Raw genomic sequence first — 26,511 nt, forward strand, 5'->3', positions numbered from 1 at the left:
CCCCCTCCCCTCTCTCTCTCCCTCCCCTCTCCCTCCCCTCTCTCTCTCCCTCCCCTCTCTCTCTCCCCTCTCTCTCTCTCCTCCTCCTCCCCTCTCTCTCTCTCTCTCTCCTCCCCTCTCTCTCTCTGCTCCCCCTCTCTCTCTCCCCCTCCCCCTCTCTTTCTCTTCCCCTCTCTCTTTTGATCTCTGTCCCCTTTCTTTTGCTGTCTCTCCCCCTCTCTTTTGCTCCCTCTCTTGTGCTCTCTTTATCTCCCCTCTTGATCTCTCTCTCCCCTCTTGATCTCTCTCTCATCTATCTTTTCCCTACCCCCTCTCTCCCCTCTTTTGAGCTGTTTTGAGCTCTGACTGCACAGCCTTTCACGGCCCACCTGGCCCCGCCCCTTCACGCTCGGCCACGCCCCCTCACGGCCCTCATGCTCAGCCACGCCCCCTCCACGCTCGGTCACGCCCCCGGCCATGCTCGGTCACGCCCACTTCTGCTCGCACTGCAGAGCAGAGACTTAGGGACTCTCAAAGGCCAGGTGTATTTGTCCTCATGCTGTGCTGTCTACTGCGCATGACAGCTTCGGACAAACACACTTGGCCTTTTATTATATAGGATATTGTAACTATTTTGCCCACGGCACATGACCTCGATTGGAAATGAGGCTCTGTGTCTTTCGGGGTTGATGCGCTGCCTCTAGCTGGTTTGGACTGGCGGTTCATCCCGCTATACCAACTGCGTTTTGAGATTGTGCCGTCAGGTAAGATAAACAGCTGTAGTGAGCGTTGACTGCGAGACTTTTCATCGGGCCACTAGTGTGTCTCTGGTACTCCTAAACTTGCCTACAGATTTTGAAACTATTGCGAGCAGGGGCAATAAGACTCTGCACTAGATTACTTGTGTTAACCCGGCGCTTTAACACCTGCAGTCTCTCTATAGGATCCTGGAGCCTCTGCGGATAAACTGTTGTTGAGATTTCATCCTATTCTATCATGGACACATGAGGAACATTGGTAATCTGCATCAGCACTTTTTCTGCCTCTCTAGTGGCACTATTCCCTATTTTTATAGGTATAGTACCTTTTTATTCCTCACTGATTAATCTTTTTTTTATATAATGATTATTTTGTTATACTTAATAAATTTGTGATATATATTTGCAACTTCTGTCTTCATGGGGAATTTATGTCAGTGTAGTCGTTGATGTATATTCAGCTACTATTTGCTTTAAGATTTTAGGCAAGAGTGCTAATAATAAGTGTTTATCTCCATTTTTGCATTTACACCTAGTTGATGTTAACTGTGAGGCCTAAGAAAGGAAGTATGGTCTATTGCAGAACTGAATGGACACAGCATTTTTGCCTTGGTTTTGCTGGTGGTGGAACTCACCATACTCCCTTTGGACTCCTAAGTGAACATTGTCATGTAACCTTATTTTCTTGTGTTTAAATTAAAATATACCAGTGCTACAAATATTTAAATAAATGTTCCAAATGATAATACATCTGTGTCTTTATTTGTTTATGTCTATAATAATCAGTCATTTTTAATTACAGCAACATAAGATACAGTGTAGTGCACATCCTGTGTTTGTCCGAAGCTGTCATGCGCAGTAGAGACAGCACGAGGACAAACACACCTGGCCTTAAATCCCTCCCTGATCTGCCGACTGCCCAAGCAGAAATGGGCATGGCAGAGCGTGCACGGGGGCGTGACCGAATGTGAAGGGGGCGTGACTGAGCGTTGAGGCCCATGAAGAGGTGGAGCCTAGCGTGAAGGCCCGTGAAGGGGCGGAGATAGAAAGAGGGGAGAGAGAGAGAGGGGAGAGAGAGAGGTTGAGAGAGGGGAGAGAGAGAGAGAGAGAGAGAGGGGAGAGAGAGAGAGGGGAGAGAGGGAGAGGGGAGGGAGGGAGAGAGAGAGAGAGAGGGGGGGGGATAGAAAGAGGGGAGAGAGAGAGAGTTTGAGAGAGGGGAGAGAGAGAGAGGAGAGAGAGAGGGGAGATAGAGAGAGAGATAGAGGGGAGAGAGAGAGGAGAGAGAGGAGAGAGAGAGAGGGGAGAGAGAGAGAGAGAGGGGAGAGAGAGAGAGAGGGGGAGAGAGAGAGAGGTTGAGAGAGGGGAGAGAGAGGGGAGAGAGAGAGAGAGAGAGAGAGAGAGAGGGGAGGTAGAGAGAAAGAGAGAGGGGAGAGAGAGAGAGAAAGAGAGAGGGGAGAGAGAGAGGGGAGAGAGAGAAAGAGAGGGGAGAGAGAGAGGGGAGTGAGAGAGAGAGGGGAGAGAGAGAGGGGAGTGAGAGAGGGGAGATATAGAGGGGAGAGAGAGAGAGAGGGGGGAGAGAGGGGGGAGAGAGAGGGGGCGAGAGAGGGGGGAGAGAGAGGGGAGATGGAGAGAGAGAGAGAGAGAGAGAGAGGGGAGAGAGAGAGAGAAAGAGAGAGGGGAGATGGAGAGATAGAGGGGAGAGAGAGAAAGAGAGAGGGGAGATAGAAAGAGAGGGGAGATAGAGAGGGAGAGCGAGAGAGCAAAAGAGGGGGGGAGAGAGAGAGTGCAAAAGAGAGGGGGAAAGAGAGAGAGCAAAAGAGAGGGGGAGAGAGAGAGCTTAAAAGAGAGGGGGAGAGAGAGCGCAAAAGAGAGGGGGGAGAGAGAGAGAAAGCAAAAGAGAGTGGGAGGGAGAGAACGCAAGGGGTGGGACCACTGTACTGCAAAAAATGGCCCGTGTGAACGTGCTTTAGGACTAGTTATTTATAAATGATCTGCCTAATGTCTGCAAATCCTTAACTGTACACATGTACGCAGATGACAAGGTAATCTATGCAAACAATCCCGATCTGCCGCAGCTTGAAGCAGTGCTCCAAGACCAGTTCACAGAGGTAGAAAAGTGGATCTCAAAAAACAAACTCTTCCTAAACACTGACAAAACGGTCACAATGATCTTTGGAGCCGGACCTAAATTACCCAAACTACAAAATTCCCATCTATGCATCAAAACAAAATCAAATTGCACGCTGACCACAGTTCACTCTTTCAAATACTTGGGTATGTTGTTAGACCCCAATCTATCTTTTGGCATCCACATAGAAAAACTTGCATCTAAACTTTATCCAAAACTGGGTGCCCTGTACATAAACAAATCCTGCCTCAGCCCTACAGTAAAGGAAAAGATTGTACAGCAAATGCTGATGCCTAGCATGCATTATGGGGATGTAGTATATGCACCTGCACCGCAAACTCACCTTAATAAACTTAATACATTGTATAACTTGTTCTGCCACTTTGTGCTACAATGTAACTACAGGACCCACCATTGTGACATGCTAAAAGAACTAAACTGGCTGACGCTGGAATCCAGATGCACCCTCCATCTTTCCAGCCTTGTGTTTAAGAGCCTTTCTGGGAAGCTCTCACCCTACCTGAGCAGAATGCTCTTTCCAGCTGTTCCCACCTCCCATAACCTCCGATCCAGTACCAGCACATTATTTAGTCTGCCTCAATACAAAAAGAAAGAAGCTCAATCCTCCTTTTTCTACAGAGCACCACAATTATGGAACGACCTCCTGCACACTTTTAAACCTTCCCCAATCCTAATATCCTTTAAGAGATCCCTCTCTGCATATCTCAAAACAGAATGCACCTGTCATGGTTGATTATATATTTCCTACCTGTTCTATGTTATTTTTTTGCATATATTGTGTATTATTATTGTTATGTATTATTATTGTACCCTATTGTATCAATGCAATGTTTTGTGGACCCAGGACATACTTGAAAATGAGAGAAGTCTCAATGTATCCTTCCTGGTAAAATATTTTCTAAATAATAAATAAATATATTGCTATGGTTTGTGATTTAATAAATTAAAAATTGTATGCTGAAATCCCTGTCTTGTGTGTAGTTACTAATTGAGTTTCTACCTTTTCTCTCTTTCTTTACATAAAATAGTTGAATTAAACGGTCTGCATACTATTCCTTTATAAGGGTCAATATATCCATTTTTACACTTTGGTTTTAATAACTAAATTTATAGTAAATCTGCCTACAATCTAAATTCTTTTAATTCTATGTAGACCTACCTAATTGCACACTAAAATAACTTGACATAAAAATGGACTACATTGAACTTTATAGATTACATCAAATGTATAATACTTTACAAACTAGAAAAATAGGATATTCACAGATTGCTGTTTAGAATAATATACTGACGTGTGCAGAACAATTAAATGCTTAAATTGCACATACTGGGTGTGGTACATGCTTAATCAATGGTAGGGTAAGAGTAAATGGCGATTCACTTAATCTATGACTAATACAAACAGTCTGTGTTTTGGATTCAATGGGTTAAATGGACAGTCTAGTCAAAATTAAACTTTCATGATTCCAATAGGGCAAGCAATTTTAAACAACTTTCCAGTTGACTTTTATCATCAAATTTGTTTTGCTCTCTTGCTATTCTTTGTGGAAAGCTAAACCTAGGTATGTTCATATGCTAATTTCTAAGCCATTGAACAGTATATTTTGACAGTTAGACACTACTAGTTCATGTGTGTCATATAGATATCATTGTGCTCACTCCAGTGGAGTTATTTAAGAGTCAGTACTGATTGGCTAAAATGTAAGTCTGTCAAAAGAACTGATATAAGGAGGCAGTCTGCAGAGGCTTAGAAACAAGGTAATAACAGAGGTAAAAAGTAAAAATGTAAAACCTACCTTGACTTACAATTCTTTTGGTTCAATTACGGTAGTTATTTCAGATTGGAAGGTAAAGCATGACATGTTCATAGTTTTATTTCTGATGATTATATGAAAAGGCAAGTATCAAACATGATGCATATTCATTTATTTTGAGCACTTTAGAATGTCCTAATGCAAAATAGCTCATAGGATCAGTGAACTTGCACATTTCATATGCAAATGAATTAGTTTTCCTTAAGCAAGCTTTGCACACAGGAAATTGAATTTATCAGCCATGTAAGAGCAACAGCAAAATAAAAGGAAATGTAAATTATTTTGGCCTAAACACAAGTACTAGAAATTGTTTTCAGGAAATATAACAACTTTCATCCAAAACCTTTAGAAAGCGTGTTTTCACAATTCGTGGTGCATTAAAAAAGTAAGTACCACTCATTTCTTTGAGATATTGGCATCTAAAATGTAAAAAAAATGTTTCCAATGCTGGCAAAATAAAATGTTATTGTATATAGAGGCAATGAAAGATGTAGAAGCAAGTAGAATATAGAATTTCTCAGCTAGACGTGAATAGAAGTAATGATTTTTCTGTATAACATTTAAAAATAAAAAATAGATATTTCTAGGAGAATTACAAAAGTAAAGGGTCACTTTCTATATTTTACATTTTACCTCATATTTAGATTTTAACCTGTTATACAAATTCATTTAGATAATGAATAACAAAATATGGGATGCTTTCCATTCACATGTATATATCTCAAACTACATTTTAATACAATAACAAATCAAAACACAAATATAATGTTATACAATATTAATAAAACATAGACAGCTTGTCATAAAATAACATGGTGTCAACAGTTATAGGATATCTATTATTTTCTAAAGTTTGCAAGAACAATGTTCATAGTTCCTAAAGCCAAAACCCTAAATGCATGAAACCCCCATTGCTATGTGTCTCCTAAGCAATACCCTTCTCATCTCAAACTTGCCCCCTACACCTACTTCTTCCTACATTATACACATACAAATGTACCTTTTAAATGTTACATTTGAAGGGAGTTTAGTATCAAAATCCAATATATAAACTTGTCTAAATCACAATAAACATAAAAAATAATAACAAGAACAATGTGATAGTGCACAGAGGACCTACTGTGAGAGATTAAACGTTTCAATATTATTGCTTGCAGAAACAAATGGAACATACTCTAGAGCTTAATATCAAGCTCTAGATATAAAGGCTCTTTGAGACTCCAAATGGAGACACAGTAGTGGCATTCACAACGGATAGAGTAAAAATATTTATTAATAAAAAGTGATATCACTAGGCTTGTTTAAAGAGAATACACCATTGCAAGAACCTCCTCTATCATGGACTGTTACAAAGAAACAATGTCTCTGAGAGGCGGCTGTTTGGTTCAGAAGGTAAGTCTCCGCCTTTTTGGTGATGTCACTGCGTTCTCAGAGGTACGTTTCACTAATCGCAAAGCCAAGCAGCATTGTGTGTGTATCTTTGAGTTCTTCCCCATGAATCTCCTTGTCGTATACCATATAACTTTAAAACAATGTTAACACCACCTTTTTAATTTTAAAAATAGAAATAGTTGACATAGTTTTATTAATATATATATAACAGAGCAAGGGTTTTTAAACCTGTTCTCCCTAACAGGCCAGATTTTCAGGAATACCTTTGGGGAGAGCAGGTTAAAACACTGTCACTAATCAGCTGATTATTTCACCTGTGCTCCAGTTTAGATAATGTAAATTTGGCCTGTTAGGGATGCCTGAGGGCAGGTTTGAAATCCCCTGATATAGAGATATATAGATATATATTTAAAAAGAAACATATATATATATATATATATATATATATATATATATATATATATATATATATAAACATAGAAACATAGAAACATAGATATTGACGGCAGATAAGAGCCATAGGCCCAGCAAGTCTGCCCCACCTTACCTAACAGTATAAACTTATCTAGTTCGTAGGATAGCCCTATGCTTGTCCCATGCATTTTTAAAGTCCCCCACAGTGTTTGTTGCTACTACCTCTTGAGGAAGTTTATTCCATAAATCAATCACTCTTTCTGTAAAGAAGTGCTTCCTCAAATTACTCCTGAATCTACTACCCTTTAGCTTGAGCTCATGACCCCTTGTTCTTGAATTTTCCATTTTATGTAAAATACCCACAGCCTCAGTTTTACTAAACCCTTTAATGTACTTGAAAGTTGCTATCATATCACCTCTTTCCCTTCTCTCCTCTAAGCTATACATATTTAGGTCATTGAGCCTATCCTGGTAAGTTTTATTTTTTAGACCATGTACCATTTTGGTAGCCCTCCTTTGCACAGATTCAAGTTTGTTAATATCCTTCTGAAGATATGGCCTCCAGAACTGCACACAATACTCAAGATGAGGCCTAACTAATGATCTATAAAGTGGCATAAGAACCTTACTATTTCTGCTGCAAATACCTCTACCAATACATCCAAGCATTCTGCTAGCCTTACTCGCTGCCTTACTACATTGTTTACTAAGTTTTAAATCATCTGAAATAATAATTCCCAAGTCCTGTTCCTCGTCTGTAACAGTCAGTAAAGTGTCATTGAGTCTGTAATTAACATTTGGATTTTTCTTCCCTAAATGCATTATTTTACACTTTGCTGTGTTAAACTTTAGATCCCAGTCGTTTGTCCAATCCTCCAATTGTTGTATATCACTTCTCATTTTGTCTACCCCCCCTGGAACATCCACTCTGTTGCAAATTTTTGTATCATCTGCAAAGAGACATACTTTCCCCTGTAGCCCTTTGCTGATATCGCAGATAAATATGTTAAACAAAACAGGCCCCAGAACTGACCCCTGAGGAACACCACTAGTAACAGCCCCCTCTGCTGAATGAACTCCATTTACTAAGACACTTTGTTTTCTGTCCTTAAGCCAGCATTCCACCCAGTTCACAATTTTTGAATCTAGACCAAGGAGATATAGTTTGTGAATAAGTTTATTGTGTGGGACGGTGTCAAATGCTTTGCTGAAATCTAGATATGCTACATCAACTGCTCCTCCCTTGTCTAATACTTTTGTTACATAATCAAAGAAGTCAATTAGATTAGTCTGACATGATCTCCCTGAAGTAAAACCATGCTGATTTTGGTCCTCTAAATTGTTTGTCTTTATGTAAGTCATAATTCTTTCCTTTAAGAGGCTTTCCATTAATTTCCCTACTACTGAAGTTAAACTAACTGGCCTGTAGTTGCCAGATTCTTCTCTACTGCCCTTTTTATGAAGAGGTATTACATTTGCTATTCTCCAATCATCTGGGACAGCTCCTGTTAATAGTGACTGGAGCTGTCCCAGATGATTGGAGAATAGCAAATGTATATATATATACAGGGAGTGCAGAATTATTAGGCAAATGAGTATTTTGACCACATCATCCTCTTTATGCATGTTGTCTTACTCCAAGCTGTATAGGCTCGAAAGCCTACTACCAATTAAGCATATTAGGTGATGTGCATCTCTGTAATGAGAAGGGGTGTGGTCTAATGACATCAACACCCTATATCAGGTGTGCATAATTATTAGGCAACTTCCTTTCCTTTGGCAAAATGGGTCAAAAGAAGGACTTGACAGGCTCAGAAAAGTCAAAAATAGTGAGATATCTTGCAGAGGGATGCAGCACTCTTAAAATTGCAAAGCTTCTGAAGCGTGATAATCGAACAATCAAGCGTTTCATTCAAAATAGTCAACAGGGTCGCAAAATAACTGCCCATGGCGCAAAAAAAACCAAGGCGCAAAATAACTGCCCATGAACTGAGAAAAGTCAAGCGTGCAGCTGCCAAGATGCCACTTGCCACCAGTTTGGCCATATTTCAGAGCTGCAACATCACTGGAGTGCCCAAAAGCACAAGGTGTGCAATACTCAGAGACATGGCCAAGGTAAGAAAGGCTGAAAGACGACCACCACTGAACAAGAGACACAATCTGAAACGTCAAGACTGGGCCAAGAAATATCTCAAGACTGATTTTTCTAAGGTTTTATGGACTGATGAAATGAGAGTGAGTCTTGATGGGCCAGATGGATGGGCCCGTGGCTGGATTGGTAAAGGGCAGAGAGCTCCAGTCCGACTCAGACGCCAGCAAGGTGGAGGTGGAGTACTGGTTTGGGCTGGTATCATCAAAGATGAGCTTGTGGGGCCTTTTCGGGTTGAGGATGGAGTCAAGCTCAACTCCCAGTCCTACTGCCAGTTTCTGGAAGACACCTTCTTCAAGCAGTGGTACAGGAAGAAGTCTGCATCCTTCAAGAAAAACATGATTTTCATGCAGGACAATGCTCCATCACACGCGTCCAAGTACTCCACAGCGTGGCTGGCAAGAAAGGGTATAAAAGAAGAAAATCTAATGACATGGCCTCCTTGTTCACCTGATCTGAACCCCATTGAGAACCTGTGGTCCATCATCAAATGTGAGATTTACAAGGAGGGAAAACAGTACACCTCTCTGAACAGTGTCTGGGAGGCTGTGGTTGCTGCTGCACGCAATGTTGATGGTGAACAGATCAAAACACTGACAGAATCCATGGATGGCAGGCTTTTGAGTGTCCTTGCAAAGAAAGGTGGCTATATTGGTCACTGATTTGTTTTTGTTTTGTTTTTGAATGTCAGAAATGTATATTTGTGAATGTTGAGATGTTATATTGGTTTCACTGGTAAAAATAAATAATTGAAATGGGTATATATTTGTTTTTTGTTAAGTTGCCTAATAATTATGCACAGTAATAGTCACCTGCACACACAGATATCCCCTAAAATAGCTATAACTAAAAACAAACTAAAAACTACTTCCAAAACTATTCAGCTTTGATATTAATGAGTTTTTTGGGTTCATTGAGAACATGGTTGTTGTTCAATAATAAAATTAATCCTCAAAAATACAACTTGCCTAATAATTCTGCACTCCCTGTATACAGGGAGTGCAGAATTATTAGGCAAATGAGTATTTTGACCACATCATCCTCTTTATGCATGTTGTCTTACTCCAAGCTGTATAGGCTCGAAAGCCTACTACCAATTAAGCATATTAGGTGATGTGCATCCATCTCTGTAATGAGAAGGGGTGTGGTCTAATGACATCAACACCCTATATCAGGTGTGCATAATTATTAGGCAACTTCCTTTCCTTTGGCAAAATGGGTCAAAAGAAGGACTTGACAGGCTCAGAAAAGTAAAAAATAGTGAGATATCTTGCAGAGGGATGCAGCACTCTTAAAATTGCAAAGCTTCTGAAGCGTGATCATCGAACAATCAAGCGTTTCATTCAAAATAGTCAACAGGGTCGCAAGAAGCGTGTGGAAAAACCAAGGCGCAAAATAACTGCCCATGAACTGAGAAAAGTCAAGCGTGCAGCTGCCAAGATGCCACTTGCCACCAGTTTGGCCATATTTCAGAGCTGCAACATCACTGGAGTGCCCAAAAGCACAAGGTGTGCAATACTCAGAGACATGGCCAAGGTAAGAAAGGCTGAAAGACGACCACCACTGAACAAGACACACAAGCTGAAACGTCAAGACTGGGCCAAGAAATATCTCAAGACTGATTTTTCTAAGGTTTTATGGACTGATGAAATGAGAGTGAGTCTTGATGGGCCAGATGGATGGGCCCGTGGCTGGATTGGTAAAGGGCAGAGAGCTCCAGTCCGACTCAGATGCCAGCAAGGTGGAGGTGGAGTACTGGTTTGGGCTGGTATCATCAAAGATGAGCTTGTGGGGCCTTTTCGGGTTGAGGATGGAGTCAATCTCAACTCCCAGTCCTACTGCCAGTTTCTGGAAGACACCTTCTTCAAGCAGTGGTACAGGAAGAAGTCTGCATCCTTCAAGAAAAACATGATTTTCATGCAGGACAATGCTCCATCACACGCGTCCAAGTACTCCACAGCGTGGCTGGCAAGAAAGGGTATAAAAGAAGAAAATCTAATGACATGGCCTCCTTGTTCACCTGATCTGAACCCCATTGAGAACCTGTGGTCCATCATCAAATGTGAGATTTACAAGGAGGGAAAACAGTACACCTCTCTGAACAGTGTCTGGGAGGCTGTGGTTGCTGCTGCACGCAATGTTGATGGTGAACAGATCAAAACACTGACAGAATCCATGGATGGCAGGCTTTTGAGTGTCCTTGCAAAGAAAGGTGGCTATATTGGTCACTGATTTGTTTTTGTTTTGTTTTTGAATGTCAGAAATGTATATTTGTGAATGTTGAGATGTTATATTGGTTTCACTGGTAAAAATAAATAATTTAAATGGGTATATATTTGTTTTTTGTTAAGTTGCCTAATAATTATGCACAGTAATAGTCACCTGCACACACAGATATCCCCCTAAAATAGCTATAACTAAAAACAAACTAAAAACTACTTCCAAAACTATTCAGCTTTGATATTAATGAGTTTTTTGGGTTCATTGAGAACATGGTTGTTGTTCAATAATAAAATTAATCCTCAAAAATACAACTTGCCTTATAATTCTGCACTCCCTGTATATATATATATATATATATATATATATATATATATATATATATATATATATATATATATATATATATATATATATATATATAAATAGCATTTTCCTCTAAGTGAAGAATAATGCTAGTTCAGCTATTTCTCAAAGCACTTTTGGCTTTCGTGCATGTTGGCACCTGCAAGTTAGCGTTGAAATAATATGGGTAGATATATTTAGATTCTTTGAGGGCTGCCCTCCATAAATTACATTGTAAAATAATAAAAAATATAGTACCCAAGGATATGTTTATTTTAAGGCTGCTTGTCCACATATTAAGCTAAGATTAAAATTATTTAATCCAGGTACTTCATCTATCCAAGATAATCGCCTAGATTTAGAGTTCTGCGTTAGCCGTCAAAACCAGCGTTAGGGGGTCCTAATGCTGGTTTTGGCTGCCCGCTGGTATTTAGAGTCAGTCAGGAAAGGGTCTAACACTCACTTTCCAGCCGCGACTTTTTCATACCGCAGATCCCCTTACGCCAATTGCGTATCCTATCTTTTCAATGGGATCTTTCTAACGCCGGTATTTAGAGTCATGGCTGAAGTGAGCGTTAGAAATCTAACAACAAGACTCCAGCCGCAGAGAAAAGCCAGCAGTTAAGAGCTTTCTGGGCTAACGCCGGTTCATAAAGCTCTTAACTACTGTGCTCTAAAGTATACTAACACCCATAAACTACCTATGTACCCCTAAACCGAGGCCCCCCACATCACCGCCACTCTATTAAATTTTTTAACCCCTAATCTGCCGACCGCACACCACCGCCACCTACATTATCTCTATGTACCCCTAATCTGCTGCCCTTAACACCGCTGACACCTACATAATATTTATTAACCCCTAATCTGCCCCCCCCAACGTCGCCGCTACTTACCTACAATTATTAACCCCTAATCTGCCGACCGAACCTCACTGTTACTCTAATAATTGTATTAACCCCTAAAACTAAGTCTAACCCTAACACCCCCCTAAGTTAAATATAATTTTTATCTAATGAAATAAAATAAATCTTATTAAATAAATTATTCCTATTTAAAGCTAAATACTTACCTGTAAAATAAACCCTAATATAGCTACAATATAACTAATAATTATATTGTAGCTATTTTAGGGTTTATATGTATTTTACAGGCAACTTTGTATTTATTTTAACCAGGTACAATAGCTATTAAATAGTTAATAACTATTTAATAGCTACCTAGTTAAAATAATTACAAAATTACCTGTAAAATAAATCCTAACCTAAGTTACAATTAAACCTAACACTACACTATCAATAAATTAATTAAATACTAATACCTACAAATAAATACAAATAAATACACTAACTAAAGTACAAAAAATAAAAAAAGAACTAAGTTACAAAAAATATAAAAATAATTTACAAACATTATAAAAATATTACAACAATTTTAAGCTAATTACACCTACTCTAAGCCCCCTAATAAAATAACAAAGCCCCACAAAATAAAAAAAAGCCCTACCCTATTCTAAAATAAAAATTGAAAAACTCTTTTACCTTACCAGCCCATAAAAGGGCCTTTTGCGGGGCATGCCCCAAAGAATTCTGCTCTTTTGCCTGTAAAAAAAAACATACAATACCCCCCCAACATTACAACCCACCACCCACATACCCCTAATCTAACCCAAACCCCCCTTAAATAAACCTAACACTAAGCCCCTGAAGATCTTCCTACCTTATCTTCACCACGCCGGGTATCACTGATCCGTCCAGAAGAGGGTCCGAAGTCTTCCTCCTATCCGGGCGATGTCTTCATCCAAGCGGGGGCTGAAGAGGTCCATCATCCGGCTGAAGTCTTCATCCAAGCGGGGGCTGAAGAGGTCCATCATCCGGCTGAAGTCTTCATCCAAGCGGGGGCTGAAGAGGTCCATCATCCGGCTGAAGTCTCCTATCAAGCGGCATCTTCAATCTTCTTTCTTCCGGCTCCATCTTCATCCCGCCGACGCGGAACAGCCTTCCTCCACGACAAACTCCCGACGAATGAAGGTTCCTTTAAGGGACGTCATCCAAGATGGCGTTCCTCGAATTCCGATTGGGTGATAGGATTCTATCAGCCAATCGGAATTAAGGTAGGAAAATTCTGATTGGCTGATGGAATCAACCAATCAGATTCAAGTTCAATCCGATTGGCTGATCCGATCAGCCAATCAGAATGAGCTTGCATTCTATTGGCTGTTCCGATATATATAATCAGTAAATCAGTGAGTAGTGAATACCCCACAGATGCCTAAGCAGAGAACCACCTGGTCAAATATTGATTCACCAGAATTTTCAACAAACTCTTTGTACCATAATCTACATATAACAAGACTACAGTCCACTACTTCAACTAATAATGAAAAGCCTATAAACAAAAACCAACCCCAATATTATAATTATAAAAGTAAAAGCCAACAATACACGAACTATGGAAATTCCATTACATGATCCAATAGAATACAGAACTTTGAATCTGCATCTAGAAATTATGATACAGCACCCAGATACAGTACATCACATAGTCAACATCACCAACAACCGAGATATGGACAAAGGTTAAATTATTGGCAGCACAATAGGGGTAGGTGATTCTCCCAAAATAGAGATAGTACAAATAGAGGGCCTTTTCATCATAGATATGCTCACCAGAATTATCAATATAAAAATAATTAGACCATATGTATTCTGTATGTTTAAATGAGCAAACTGGATGTTTTGTAAATTCTTACCCTCAATAAAAACTATAAAAATAATAATAATAATAATTACACAAAAAATACTACCACCCATCACTCCTCTTCTATTTTAGGCCAACATCAGAAAAAAGTTCAGAAACAGAAAGACAAACAATACAATCAGCATCAGGAGATAGTACTAGCACCACAGTGGTCAAAAAGAGGGCAAAAAAGAGGCATAGAACTAAGCCAAGAGGAGGCAGGGGGAAGAAGAACTAAACAGAAAGAAAATCAAACAAAATGAGATGTCGACACAGATATAAAGATTTTCAACCTTTCTAAAATAAATTTTAGTCAACATGAATTACAGGTCCTTAAAATGGGTCTTTCATTTGCCCCCACAAAAGGACCCAACCCTTTTGATCTGTTCATTGACCTAAATAAATTTGTTAGAAAACTAACGCTCAAACGACATTTTAAAAAACAAAAGAAAAACTCAGCAAGAATAAAATGGATGTAGAGATAGATGAATTAAATAATGATGATCTTGAAGCCCTATTGGTGCTATAAGAACTAAAAGCTCTAGATCAACATATGAAGCAGGAAAACTCAGAAATAACAGAAGTAGCACTTGAAAATAAAATTTTCTCCTATGCTGAACATACAGACTTAAGGCCTAATTTTACTTTTTTTTCCACTTCAGTCAAAGGGTAATCATATCCCTGTATTTTATAATTTGGTATATGAGGAAATTGAGAGCTTCTGTCGAAGTTATAAAATAAAGAAAGACAATTTAGCAATTCTAAAAAGTCCTATAAGTCCTAAAAGAGGATAAACTGACAGTGATCAGAGAAGCTGACAAAGGCAGTGGGATTGTCATTCAAGATAGGGAGGACTATCTGGAGGAGAAAATGAAAATCCCTCAACAGCAATATTTTATCACCTGCCTAAAGTACATAAAAGTCTGGAAAAAAAAACCTGGAAGACCTATTGTCTCTGGTTTTAATTTGCTCATTTCAAAACTTTCGGAGTATGTAGATATTTTTCTACAACCAGTAGTTCCTAATTTAAAATCACGCTTAAGAGATTCAACAGATACCATCAATAAAGTAACATCTATAGAGTTGCAGGAGTCTTATAGATGGGCCACATTAGATGTGAGCGCATTATATACAAACATCCCTCATAAAGAAGATCTGGCTTCAATGAATACTTGGCTAAATATGGGAACAAATCTAAGCGTTGATCACAAGATGTTTTTGTCTAAAGCAATGCAATTCATCCTGGAAAGAAACTACTTTTTTATTGAAGATGCCTTTTACCTGAAAACAAGTGGCAAAGCTATGGGGATGAAATTTGCCCCTAGCTATGCGAACTTGTACATGGGTACTTGGGAGGAGGAACAGATATGGAATAACAACATCTACTCAAGGGAGATAGTGTTTTGGGGCCGCTTTATAGATGACATCATTATGATATGGTCAGGAACAGAGAACACATTAAAGGACTTTGTCACAAATTTGAACAACAATAGCTACAACTTAAAGTTCACTAGTAAAACTGTTCAAACCCCTTGTACCGCAAGCCTTTTAGCATGTAACGCAATGTCAGTCCCGCACTCGAAAAAATTGCATTTTTTCATGGGTTTCCCACAGCGCTGCCATTACAAGTTTTGTGGTGAGGCTTAAAAGCTTGCGTTACACCCTATAACAACGCAATACGTACAGCCATCTGAGAGCAGTAGTTTTGAGTTTTACGCAAAAAAACGGTTACATAAAACTCATAACTAAAGTGTTACAAAGTACACTAACACCCATAAACTACCTATTAACCCCTAAACAGAGGCCCTCCCTCATCGTAAACACTATATCAAAATTATTAACCCCTAATCTGGTACTCCCGACATCGCCACCACTAATAAAATCTATTAACTCCTATTCCGCCGCTGCCTGACATCGTTGCCGCTGTACGAAAGTTATTAACCCCTATTCCCCCACACCACAACATCGCCCACACTATAATAAAAATATTTACCCCTATTCCGCCGCTCCCCGACATCGCCGCCACTAAATAAAGTTATTAACCCCTAAACCTCTAGCCTCCCACATCACTACCACTAAACAAACATATTAACCCCTAAACCGCCAGCCCCCCCACATCCCAAAAACCTAAATTAAACTATATTAACCCCTAAACTTAACCGTAACCCTAACCCTAAACCTAACACCCCCTAACTTTAACATAATTAAAATAGACCTACATTAGAGTTACAATTATTAACTAAATATTACCTATTTAAAACTAAATACAAACTTACCTGTGAAATAAAAATAAAACCAAAGCTAGCTACAAAATAAATAATAGTTATATTGTAGCTAATTTACGGCTAGTTTACGAGTTTTGCGGTAAGATAGGTGCGATGTTAACTTGCATGTTATTGTCACCGCTCACTTCCCTACAGCGCTGGTATTACAGGTTTTCATAAACCCGGCGTTATTAGGCAAGAAGTGAGCGTAGAGCAAAATTGAGCTCCATACCGCACTCCAATACCAGTGCTGCTGGAAGCCGCGGTGAGCTGGTTATACGTGCTCGTGCACGATTTCCCCATAGTCGACAATGGGGAGAGCTGAAAAAAAGCCTAACAACCTGCAAAAAAGCAGCGTAAAGCTCCGTAACGCAGCCCCAGTGATTCCTATGGGGAAACTAAATTTATGTTTACACCTAACACCCTAACATGAACCCGAGTCTAAACACCCCTAATCTTACACTTATTAACCCCTAATCTGCCGCCCCCAACATTGCCGACACCTACATTATACTTATTAACCCCTAATCTGCTGCCCCAACATTGCCGACACCTACATTATATTTATTAACCCCTAATCTGCTGCCCCCAACATTGCTGACACCTACATTATATCTATTAACCCCTAATCTGCTGCCCCCAACATCGCCGACACCTACATAATGTTATTAACCCCTAATCTGCCGCCCGAAATGTTGCTGCCACTATAATAAACATATTAACCCCTATACTGCCGTACTCCCGCATCGCAAACACTAGTTAAATATTATTAACCCCTAATCTGCCACTAACATCGCCGCCACCTACCTACATTTATTAACCCCTAATCTGCCGCCCCCAACGTCGCCACCACTATACTAAATGTATTAACCCCTAAAACTAAGTCTAACCCTAACCCTAATCCTAACACCCCCTAACTTAAATATAATTAAAATAAATCTAAATAAAAATTCCTATCATTAACTAAATAATTACTATTTAAAACAAAATACTTACCTATAAAATAAACCCTAAACTAGCTACAATATAACTAATAAGTACATTGTATCTAGCTTAGGATTTATTTTTATTTTACAGGCAAGTTTGTATTTATTTTAACTAGGTAGAATAGTTACTAAATAGTTATTAACTATTTACTAGCTACCTAGCTAAAATAAATACAAATTTACCTGTAAAATAAAACCTAACCTGTCTTACACTAACACCTAACCTTACACTACAATTAAATCAATTACCTAAATTAAATACAATTACCTTAAATACAAAAACAAACAAACACTAAATTACACAAAATAAAAAAGAAATTATCAGATATTTAAACTAATTACACCTAATCTAATAGCCCTATCAAAATAAAAAGCCCCCCCAAAATTAAAAAAAACCCTAGCCTAAACTAAACTACCAATAGCCCTTAAAAGGGCCTTTTGCAGGGGATTGCCCCAAAGAAATCAGCTCTTTTACCTGTAAAAAAATGAACCCCCAACAGTAAAACCCACCACCCACACAACCAACCCCCCACCTAAGCTCCCCATTGTCCTGAAAAGGGCATTTGTATGGACATTGCCCTTAAAAGGGCATTTAGCTCTTTTTCAGCCCAAAAGCCCTAATTTAAAAATAAAACCCACCCAAAAAAACCTTAAAAAAACCTAACACTAACCCCCACTTACAGTTTTGATGAACGGACATCCATCCTCAACGAAGCCGGTAGAAGTCTTCATTTAAGCGGCAAGAAGTCCTCAACGAAGCCGGGAGAAGTCTTCATTCAAGCCGGCAGAAGTGGTCCTCCAGATGGGCAGAAGTCTTCATCCAGGCGGCATCTTCTATCTTCATCCATCTGGCGCGGAGCGGCTCCATCTTCAAGACATCCGGCGTGGAGCATCCTCTTCTTCCGATGACTAACGAATGAAGGTTCCTTTAAATGATGTCATCCAAGATGGAGTCCCTTTAATTCCTATTGGCTGATAGAATTCTATCAGCCAATCGGAATTAAAGGTGAAAAAATCCTATTGGCTAATGCAATCAGCCAATAGGATTGAGCTTCAATCCTATTGGCTGATCCAATCAGCCAATAAGATTGAGCTCGCATTCTATTGGCTGTTCCAATCAGCCAATAGAATGCGAGCGCAATCCTATTGAAGCTGTAAAATAGAAAGAACCTGGGAACAAACAATTGCATAATAGCTTGTTCTATGGCTAGCTACCACCCAAGAAGCAGCCTCTTTTTGCTCAACATATGACTTTCACAGAAAATAACTTTCCTGTAGCATATCAGTCTGATCCTGACTTAACAGTACAGCCCCAAAATACCAGGCAATCCCTCTGTGAACAAGAGAAATGGCAAAACCCCAGATGTACGTTTTGGCCTATCGTGGGCCTCGTCAGTGAGGTGCAGCCATATCCCTCTAGGCACACTGAGTAACAGGTCCACGTCTAGATACCCACATCATGCTTAGGAAGACTTCCCTAAGAGTCACAATTTGCATAAATAAAAAGAGAGAAGCGCTCAACCTGGGAACAAACAATTGCATAATAGCTCATTCTATGGCTAGTTACCACCCAAGAAGCAGCCATTTCTCTTGTTCAGAGAGAGGATGCCTGGTATTTCAGGGCTGGACTGTACTGTTAACTCAGGATCAGACTGATATGCTATAGGAAAGTTCTTCTCTCTAAAAGGCACATGTTGAGCAAAAAGAGGCTGCTTCTTGGTTGGAAAATAGCCATAGAATAAGCTATTTTGCTATTGTTTGTTCCTAGGTTGAGCGCTTCTCTCTATTTATTTATGCAAATTATGACTCTTAGGGAAGGCTCCCTAAGCGTGATGTGGAAATCCAGACGTGGACCCATTGCTCAGTGTGCCTAGAGGGATATTGCTGCACCTCACTGACGAGACCCACGATAGGCCGAAACGTACATCTGGGGTTTTGCCGTTTCTCTTGTTCAGAGAGGGATTGCCTGGTATTTCGGGGCTAGACTGTACTGTCAAGTCAGGATCAGAATGATATGCTACAGGAAAGGTCTTCTCTGTGAAAGGCACATGTTGAGAAAAAAGAGGCTGCTTCTTGGGTGGTAACTAGCCATAGAACAAGCTATTATGCTATTGTTTGTTCCCAGGTTGAGCGCTTTTCTCTTTTTATTTATGCAAGTTATGACTCTTAGGGAAGTCTCCCTAAGTGTAATGCGGGAATCCAGACGAGGACCCATTGCTCAGTGTGCCTAGAGTGATATGTTGCACCTCACTGACGAGGCCCATAATACGCCGAAACATATGTTTGGGGTTTTGCTGTTTCTCTTGCTCAGAGAGGGATTGCCTGGTATTTCGGGACTGGACTGTGCTCTTAAGTCAGGATCAGACTGATATGCTATAGGAAAGTTCTTCTCTGTGAAAGGCACATGAGGAGCAAAAAGAGGCTTCTTCTTGGGTGGTAACTAGCCATAGAACAAGCTATTATGCTATTGTTTGTTCTCAGGTTGAGCGCGTCTCTCTTTTTATTTATGCAAGTTATGACTCTTAGGGAAGTCTCCCTAAGCTTGATGTGGGAATCCAGATGTGGACCCGTTGCTCAGTGTGTCTCTGGGGATATGGCTGCACCTCACTTACGAGGCCCACAACACAAAAGAGTCTGCTTCTTGGGTGGTAACTACCCATAGAACAAGCTATTATGCTATTGTTCGTTCTCAGGTTGAGCGCTTCTCTCTTGTTATTTATATATAGAAATATTAATTTATTAATAAATAAAACAAATTCTTCTATGTGAAGAAAATTGAAATGTGAAATATTTATATTTTCATGTCGATTAGCACACATGAGAATATGCTTTCAGGTTTGCGTGTGAGTAAACTGTTTTTTTTAGATTTAAAATTAAAATAAAATTAATATTTGACCCAATAGTAAAAAGTAAATGTGTGGGGGGCGTGTCCACGCATCAATCCTGTGCGGTCGCATATCCAGGAGCACTGGTTGAGTAGCCCTAAATCTGCCGATTATAGGCACCACTGTACAGCTGCCTAACTATATTTATACGGCTAACAATAATTAAACCTAAAGAGATTTTTCTTTTGATATGGCAGCAGTTTATATGGCACCTGAGCTTAGGATTGGATGTTAGGGGCCTGGAGCGACGGCTCACAACAGGCGGCGCTTGCCCCTCGGTGAACACCGAGGTTTTTGGTCTCGACTGGACTGTGCACTCAACTATTGTATTGCATATTTCTCCATAAAGGAGACTTCCTGCAAACATCTTCCTTGGCATCTAGAGGACACTCAATATGGTGGACATGGCGGGAAAGTACAGAGAGCACCAATTGATCATGTTTCCAAGTAAGCTTGAATATCTCATGCAAAGGATGATTGATAGGGCACCATATGACTACCTAATACAATTCTTGCCTATAAGCTTGATTGAACCTTCAGAAGCAGAATCCCCTAAGGGCATACCTCCGAAGCATCTAACTACTTCACAAGTACAACATGGCTTCCAATCACCACACAGTGCCCCCATGGACATGGAGCAACATACAAAAATGACCACCGAACCACCATCAAAGTACTTCACCAACCTACCGAGCCGGTATCTGACAACAACCAGCAGTGCAGAGGCTGCGATGTATTGACTACCTCACAGACAACGCCTCCATTGAAGGATCTTGGGCCCGGACCTTCAGGGGAGAGAGTAACGATACATATGGTAGAAAGAAGCTCAAGATGGGGCAGGCGGTGCTTTCCCTGCATGGTGTTGACAATCTACCTATTCAGCAACCAACAAAGATGCAATGGACTCTCACCAAGTGTCTTTCCCACCACTTAACCAAATACTTGAGAAGGACTTGGTGGCGACCCCACTTTAATGCTCCGGATGGGATTGTTCTTTACCCGCACAGTGCTGGACTCACTTGGAAGAGAGGGGCCAGGAAGCCTGCAGATGCCCCCCACTAGATAACTATTATTTTCTATAGGCAGTTCTATATCCCCACCGGGCAAAGTTGCTATGAGTTGGTTTATCACGCACACTTCTAATATGGTTTGTTCTTCATTTTTCCTTGCTGTTATATTTTTAATGTTTTCACACATTTGGAAATGTTGTTTATTGTGTTGACTAGTGGACGCGAACATATTATGGCTAATTCTTTATATACCTCATTTCGCTACTGAAAGCACACTTCATATAATATCTATCTCTCCTCAGTGACTAGCGGCCATAGCCATGAGGGAGCTAACACCAAGAAAAACTTAACTCAATGCTCAGCATGTTAACAATGCCCATAGCATTCTGGCTTATGCCGGTATATAGTTAGTTAATTTATTTGTGGAACCAGAGCTAATGTTTAAACTAACCTAACATAGCAGTTCATACAGCCTCAATATAAACTCACTATGTTTTCAGCGGTCTCACTTGAACTCTAAATATATATAAAATTACTGTAGCAACACCGTCACGACCTTTGAGTTACAAAGATATAACAATTGATATTGATAGTGTGTAATACTCTCTACATTGTATTACACCCTAGTATACCATGAATACCTTTGTGTCTTAGTCTTATTCCTCCCTAAGATGTTTTGCACCATGCCACAGAACGCCTTTCTTAAAACAAATGGACATTCAAATTAATCATTGTAACAACATAGTATATCTATCTTACACTCACTACACATAATCAGTAACATGTCCCCCTTAAGCCACATCAAAATTAATTCAAACTGTTCAATCAGTCAAATTGAGTTCACTACTAACCTCATATTTACAACAAGGTGTATTGCCTTTTATAATTGCAGTCAATGTGTTTTGTAGATGCATGGTCCGGTCAGAGACTTTTTCAATATATTTATCTTACATTGTTTGGAATATTATAATTCTTTGTTTCCCTTACCCCCAGTTTTCCCTTTATATCTATATGTACCCAATACCGTCCATACAAGATCTTGTTAAGGACCCAAGAGAGGTCTATAATGTTAGAAATTGGGTTCCAGTAAGACATATACTGAGCTAAAGAATGTGATTTTATTAATGAGTGGCTTTGAAGATGCTTTGTAATGTAACATTCTTGATGTATGTTTTGTGCATTCAATTTATGACGTGTATCCTCATTTGATCTAAATAAAGCTCTTTTGAAAATAAAAAAAAAGTGAATGTGTGATTCAAAAAACAATCAGCTAGATTACGAGTTTTGAGCGCTATAGGGATTTTAACGACTGCCACAAAAGTGGCGTTATTTCACCTCCCTATAGCGCTGCTATTACAAGTTTAAAAAAAGCAGGCTTGTGCGAGCGATATGGTGGCGTTGAGCTCCATACCGCACTGAAATCAAGAGCTGCTTTGACGTGCTCATGCACGATTTCCCCATAGACACATAGGCACAAAAAAAAGCCTAACACCTGCGATCGCTAAATGAAAAGCTCTGTAACGCAGCCCCATTGATGTCTATGGGGAAATAAAAAGTTACATTTAAACCTAACACCCTAACATAAACTCCGAGTCTAAACACCCCTAATCTGCCAACCCCGACATCGCCGTCACCTACATAATGTTATTAACCCCTAATATGCCCCCCCCCCGACATCGCCGCCACCTACATACAGTTATTAACCCCTGATCTTCTGCCCCCAATATCACTGCCACCTACATACAGTTATTAACCCCTAATCTGCCACCCCCCAATATTTCCGCCACCTACATACAGTTATTAACCCCTAATCTGCCGCCCCAATATCGCCGCCACCTAAATACAGTTATTAACCCCTAATATGCCGCTCCCGATGTCGCCGCTACTATACAAAAGTTATTAACCCTTAAACCTCTGGCCTCCCACATCACTACCGCTAAATAAATCCATTAACCCCTAAACCTAACCCTAACGTAACCCTAACCCTAACACCCCCTAACTTTAACATAAATAAAATAGAGCTAAAGTTACAATTAATAACTAAATAATACCTATTTAAAACTAAATAACAAAAAAAAAATACAGCTCTGAAAAGGCAACCAGGAATCAAACAGTATAGGATAAATATAATGCTTAATATATAAGAAGAAGCACAAATGGATATTAGTAGATACCACTATTAGCATTTAAAAATGTGTGTATAAAAAATATATATGTATTAAAAAATGTCAATGAATTAGAATAAGACAAACAGAGTTATAGTCACCAATGTGGTATAATGCTTTAAGGAAAGCTCCAATACTGAGAATTATATAAAAAGAGAACTTGCTAGTAGATATGTCTGATCAATTGCAGTATTTTCCAATAACAATATTATCCAATGGACTTATCCCTGGGTGCTGCTTGAATTTGGAAACAAGTTGCTGCTGTTTCATCAAATGGAACAAACTCTGGGGAAAAAACATAAGTGCAACCCAGATTCAAGGAAGTAAAACAACATTTATTAAAACACAGTGTGCTATATTGCACTTACAAGATTGCAGGTAAAAACAGGCACATCAGAGATATCCTGGCCATAAACAGCTTCACTGACAGCTCAGGATCCACTGCAAGTCCAGTCTTTCAAAAGTCAAAACTTTGCAGGTTTAAACAGCTGATTGCTTCCAGGACCAGTAATGTATGCAGATGCTTTTGAAATCTTTTAGCTTAAAACTCTTTAACTCTACGCGTTTCATCTGCCTTCTAAGCAGACTTTGTCAAGAGATTTCCAAACAGAACATAACTTTTTCTCCCAAACATGCGCTCTTTATGCCATTAGTAAGGTACACTCCCCCTCAGATGATTGGAGAACAACATGAGACATGTAGCGAATTAGAAGGCTTGGAGGAACACACCCTCGCGTTCATTAGTTAGATATGCACTCGCCCAGGGGTAATGTGTATGTTACTTAACTAAAGCATGCAACCAAATTTATAAAGATATATCAAATTTACAATGTAAGTAATTTCACAGTGTGGGGTATGTTGATATATGCTAATGTGTATGACAAGCTCAGAATGTACTTTTAACTTCTTACAGCTATCAACCATAATGGGGTAAAATAATTACCATTTACAGACCTTGTTAAAGATTCCCTGTATGTTAACCCTTACAAAATAGCTAAATATTATTAATACTAAATACCCAACAAGTGTGATACAAGCTAGCATAAAACAAAAAAACTAAATAAATGTTGATAATAAATATCTAGCAAATTCAGTGCATGTTTAACCCATACAACTAAATAAATTAATTTGGGATACTATATTCCTATTACATAGAATAAGTTATACACATATCTGCCTATCATTTTTCATATGAGGTATGGTTTCAATGACCATAACCCTTAGAGAGTCTGTCTGCTTATTATGACATCTGCGAAAATGTTCGGACACACTGTGATTTTTAAATCCTTTCTCTATATTGTTGACATACTCATAGATGCGTTTCTTGATTTTCCTATTGGTCCTACCAACGTAAATTAAATTACAGCTACAGGTAAGCATGTACACTGCATAAGTGGTATTGCAGGTTGCACGAATAATAGTATCAAAACTCTGAGATCTGTCCCAATTGTAAATTGGATCCCTGATTTGATTAAGGGGCATAAACAGCAATTTAGTCTTCAACATTTAAATAGACCATTGCTTAAGCATAGCCACCCTGATAGTGTTTTGCAGGGATTACTCCCCTTTGTTTTAAATGTATATAGGGGCTTTAATTTAGAAGGGGCTAGCATAGAATATTCTTAAGAATTTGATTACGTTTAAAAACTATACTCGGCCTATCCGGAAGATTCCTACCCAAAATGGGATCTAATTTTAGAATATCCCAATGTTTATGTAGTGCTGACTTAATTTTATGGGCTCCTACACTGTACGTAGTGATAAATTTGGTATCTTCCTGTTTTTTTATCTTAGTACGTGTCTGTAACAAGGTTTCTCTAAGTGTATTGATGGTTTTATCCCTAGCCATTTTAACCAAATCAGAATTAAAATCCTTTTTTAGAAATTTGTTTTCTAGGATATCAGCTTCTTTGTTGAAATCCTCCTCTGTGGTGCAGTTGCTCCGAATATGTTGGAACTGCCCATAGGGTATATTGGACTTCCAACTTGGCAGATGGCCACTGTTGGCATTTAGAAAACCATTGCTATCTGTAGGTTTACTTATATTGTATATTTGATATATCTTTATAAATTTCGTCGCATACTTTAGTTAAGTAACATACACATTACCCCTGGGCGAGTGCATATCTAACTAATTAACATGAGGATGTGTTCCTCCAAACCTTCTAATTCGCTACATCACTCATGTTGTTCTCCAATCATCTGAGGGGGAGTCTACCTTGCTAATGGCATAAAGAGCGCATGTTTGGGAGAAAAGTTATGTTCCGTTTGGAAATCTCTTGACAAAGTCTGCTTAGAAGGCAGATGAAACGCGTAGAGTTAAAGAGTTTTAAGCTAAAAGATTTCAAAAGGATCTGCATACATTACTGGTCCTGGAAGCAATCAGCTGTTTAAACCTGCAAATATTTGACTTTTGAAAGACTGGACTGAGCTGTCAGTGAAGCTGTTTATGGCCAGGATATCTCTGATGTGCCTGTTTTTACCTGCAATCTTGTAAGTGTAATATAGCACACAATCGGCTAGATTTAAAGTTTTGTCGGTAATGACCCGCATATCTAACGCTGGCTTTTTTTCCCCCGCACCTTTTAAATACTGCTGGTATTTAGAGTTCACAGAAGGGCTGCGTTAGGCTCCAAAAAGGGAGCGTATAGCATATTTACCGCCACTGCAACTCTCAATACCAGCGGTGCTTACGGACGCGGCCAGCTTCAAAAACGTGCTCGTGCACGATTCCCCCATAGGAAACAATGGGGCAGTTTGAGCTGAAAAAAACCTAACACCTGCAAAAAAGCAGCGTTCAGCTCCTAACGCAGCCCCATTGTTTCCTATGGGGAAACACTTCCTAAGTCTGCACCTAACACCCTAACATGAACCCCGAGTTTAAACACCCTTAACCTTACACTTATTAACCCCTAATCTGCCGCCCCTGCTATCGCTGACCCCTGCATATTTTTTTTAACCCCTAATCTGCCGCTCCGTACACTGCCGCAACCTACGTTATCCCTATGAACCCCTAATCTGCTGCCCCTAACACCGCCGACCCCTATATTATATTTATTAACCCCTAATCTGCTGCCCCCAACGTCGCCTCCACCTACCTACACTTATTATCCCCTAATCTGCCGACCGGATCTCACCGCTACTATAATAAAGTTATTAACCCCTAATCCGCCTCACTCCCGCCTCAATAACCCTATAATAAATAGTATTAACCCTTAATCTGCCCTCCCTAACATCGCCGA

The sequence above is a fragment of the Bombina bombina genome, chromosome 5 (assembly GCF_027579735.1).
Source record: "Bombina bombina isolate aBomBom1 chromosome 5, aBomBom1.pri, whole genome shotgun sequence".
NCBI lineage: Eukaryota > Metazoa > Chordata > Amphibia > Anura > Bombinatoridae > Bombina > Bombina bombina.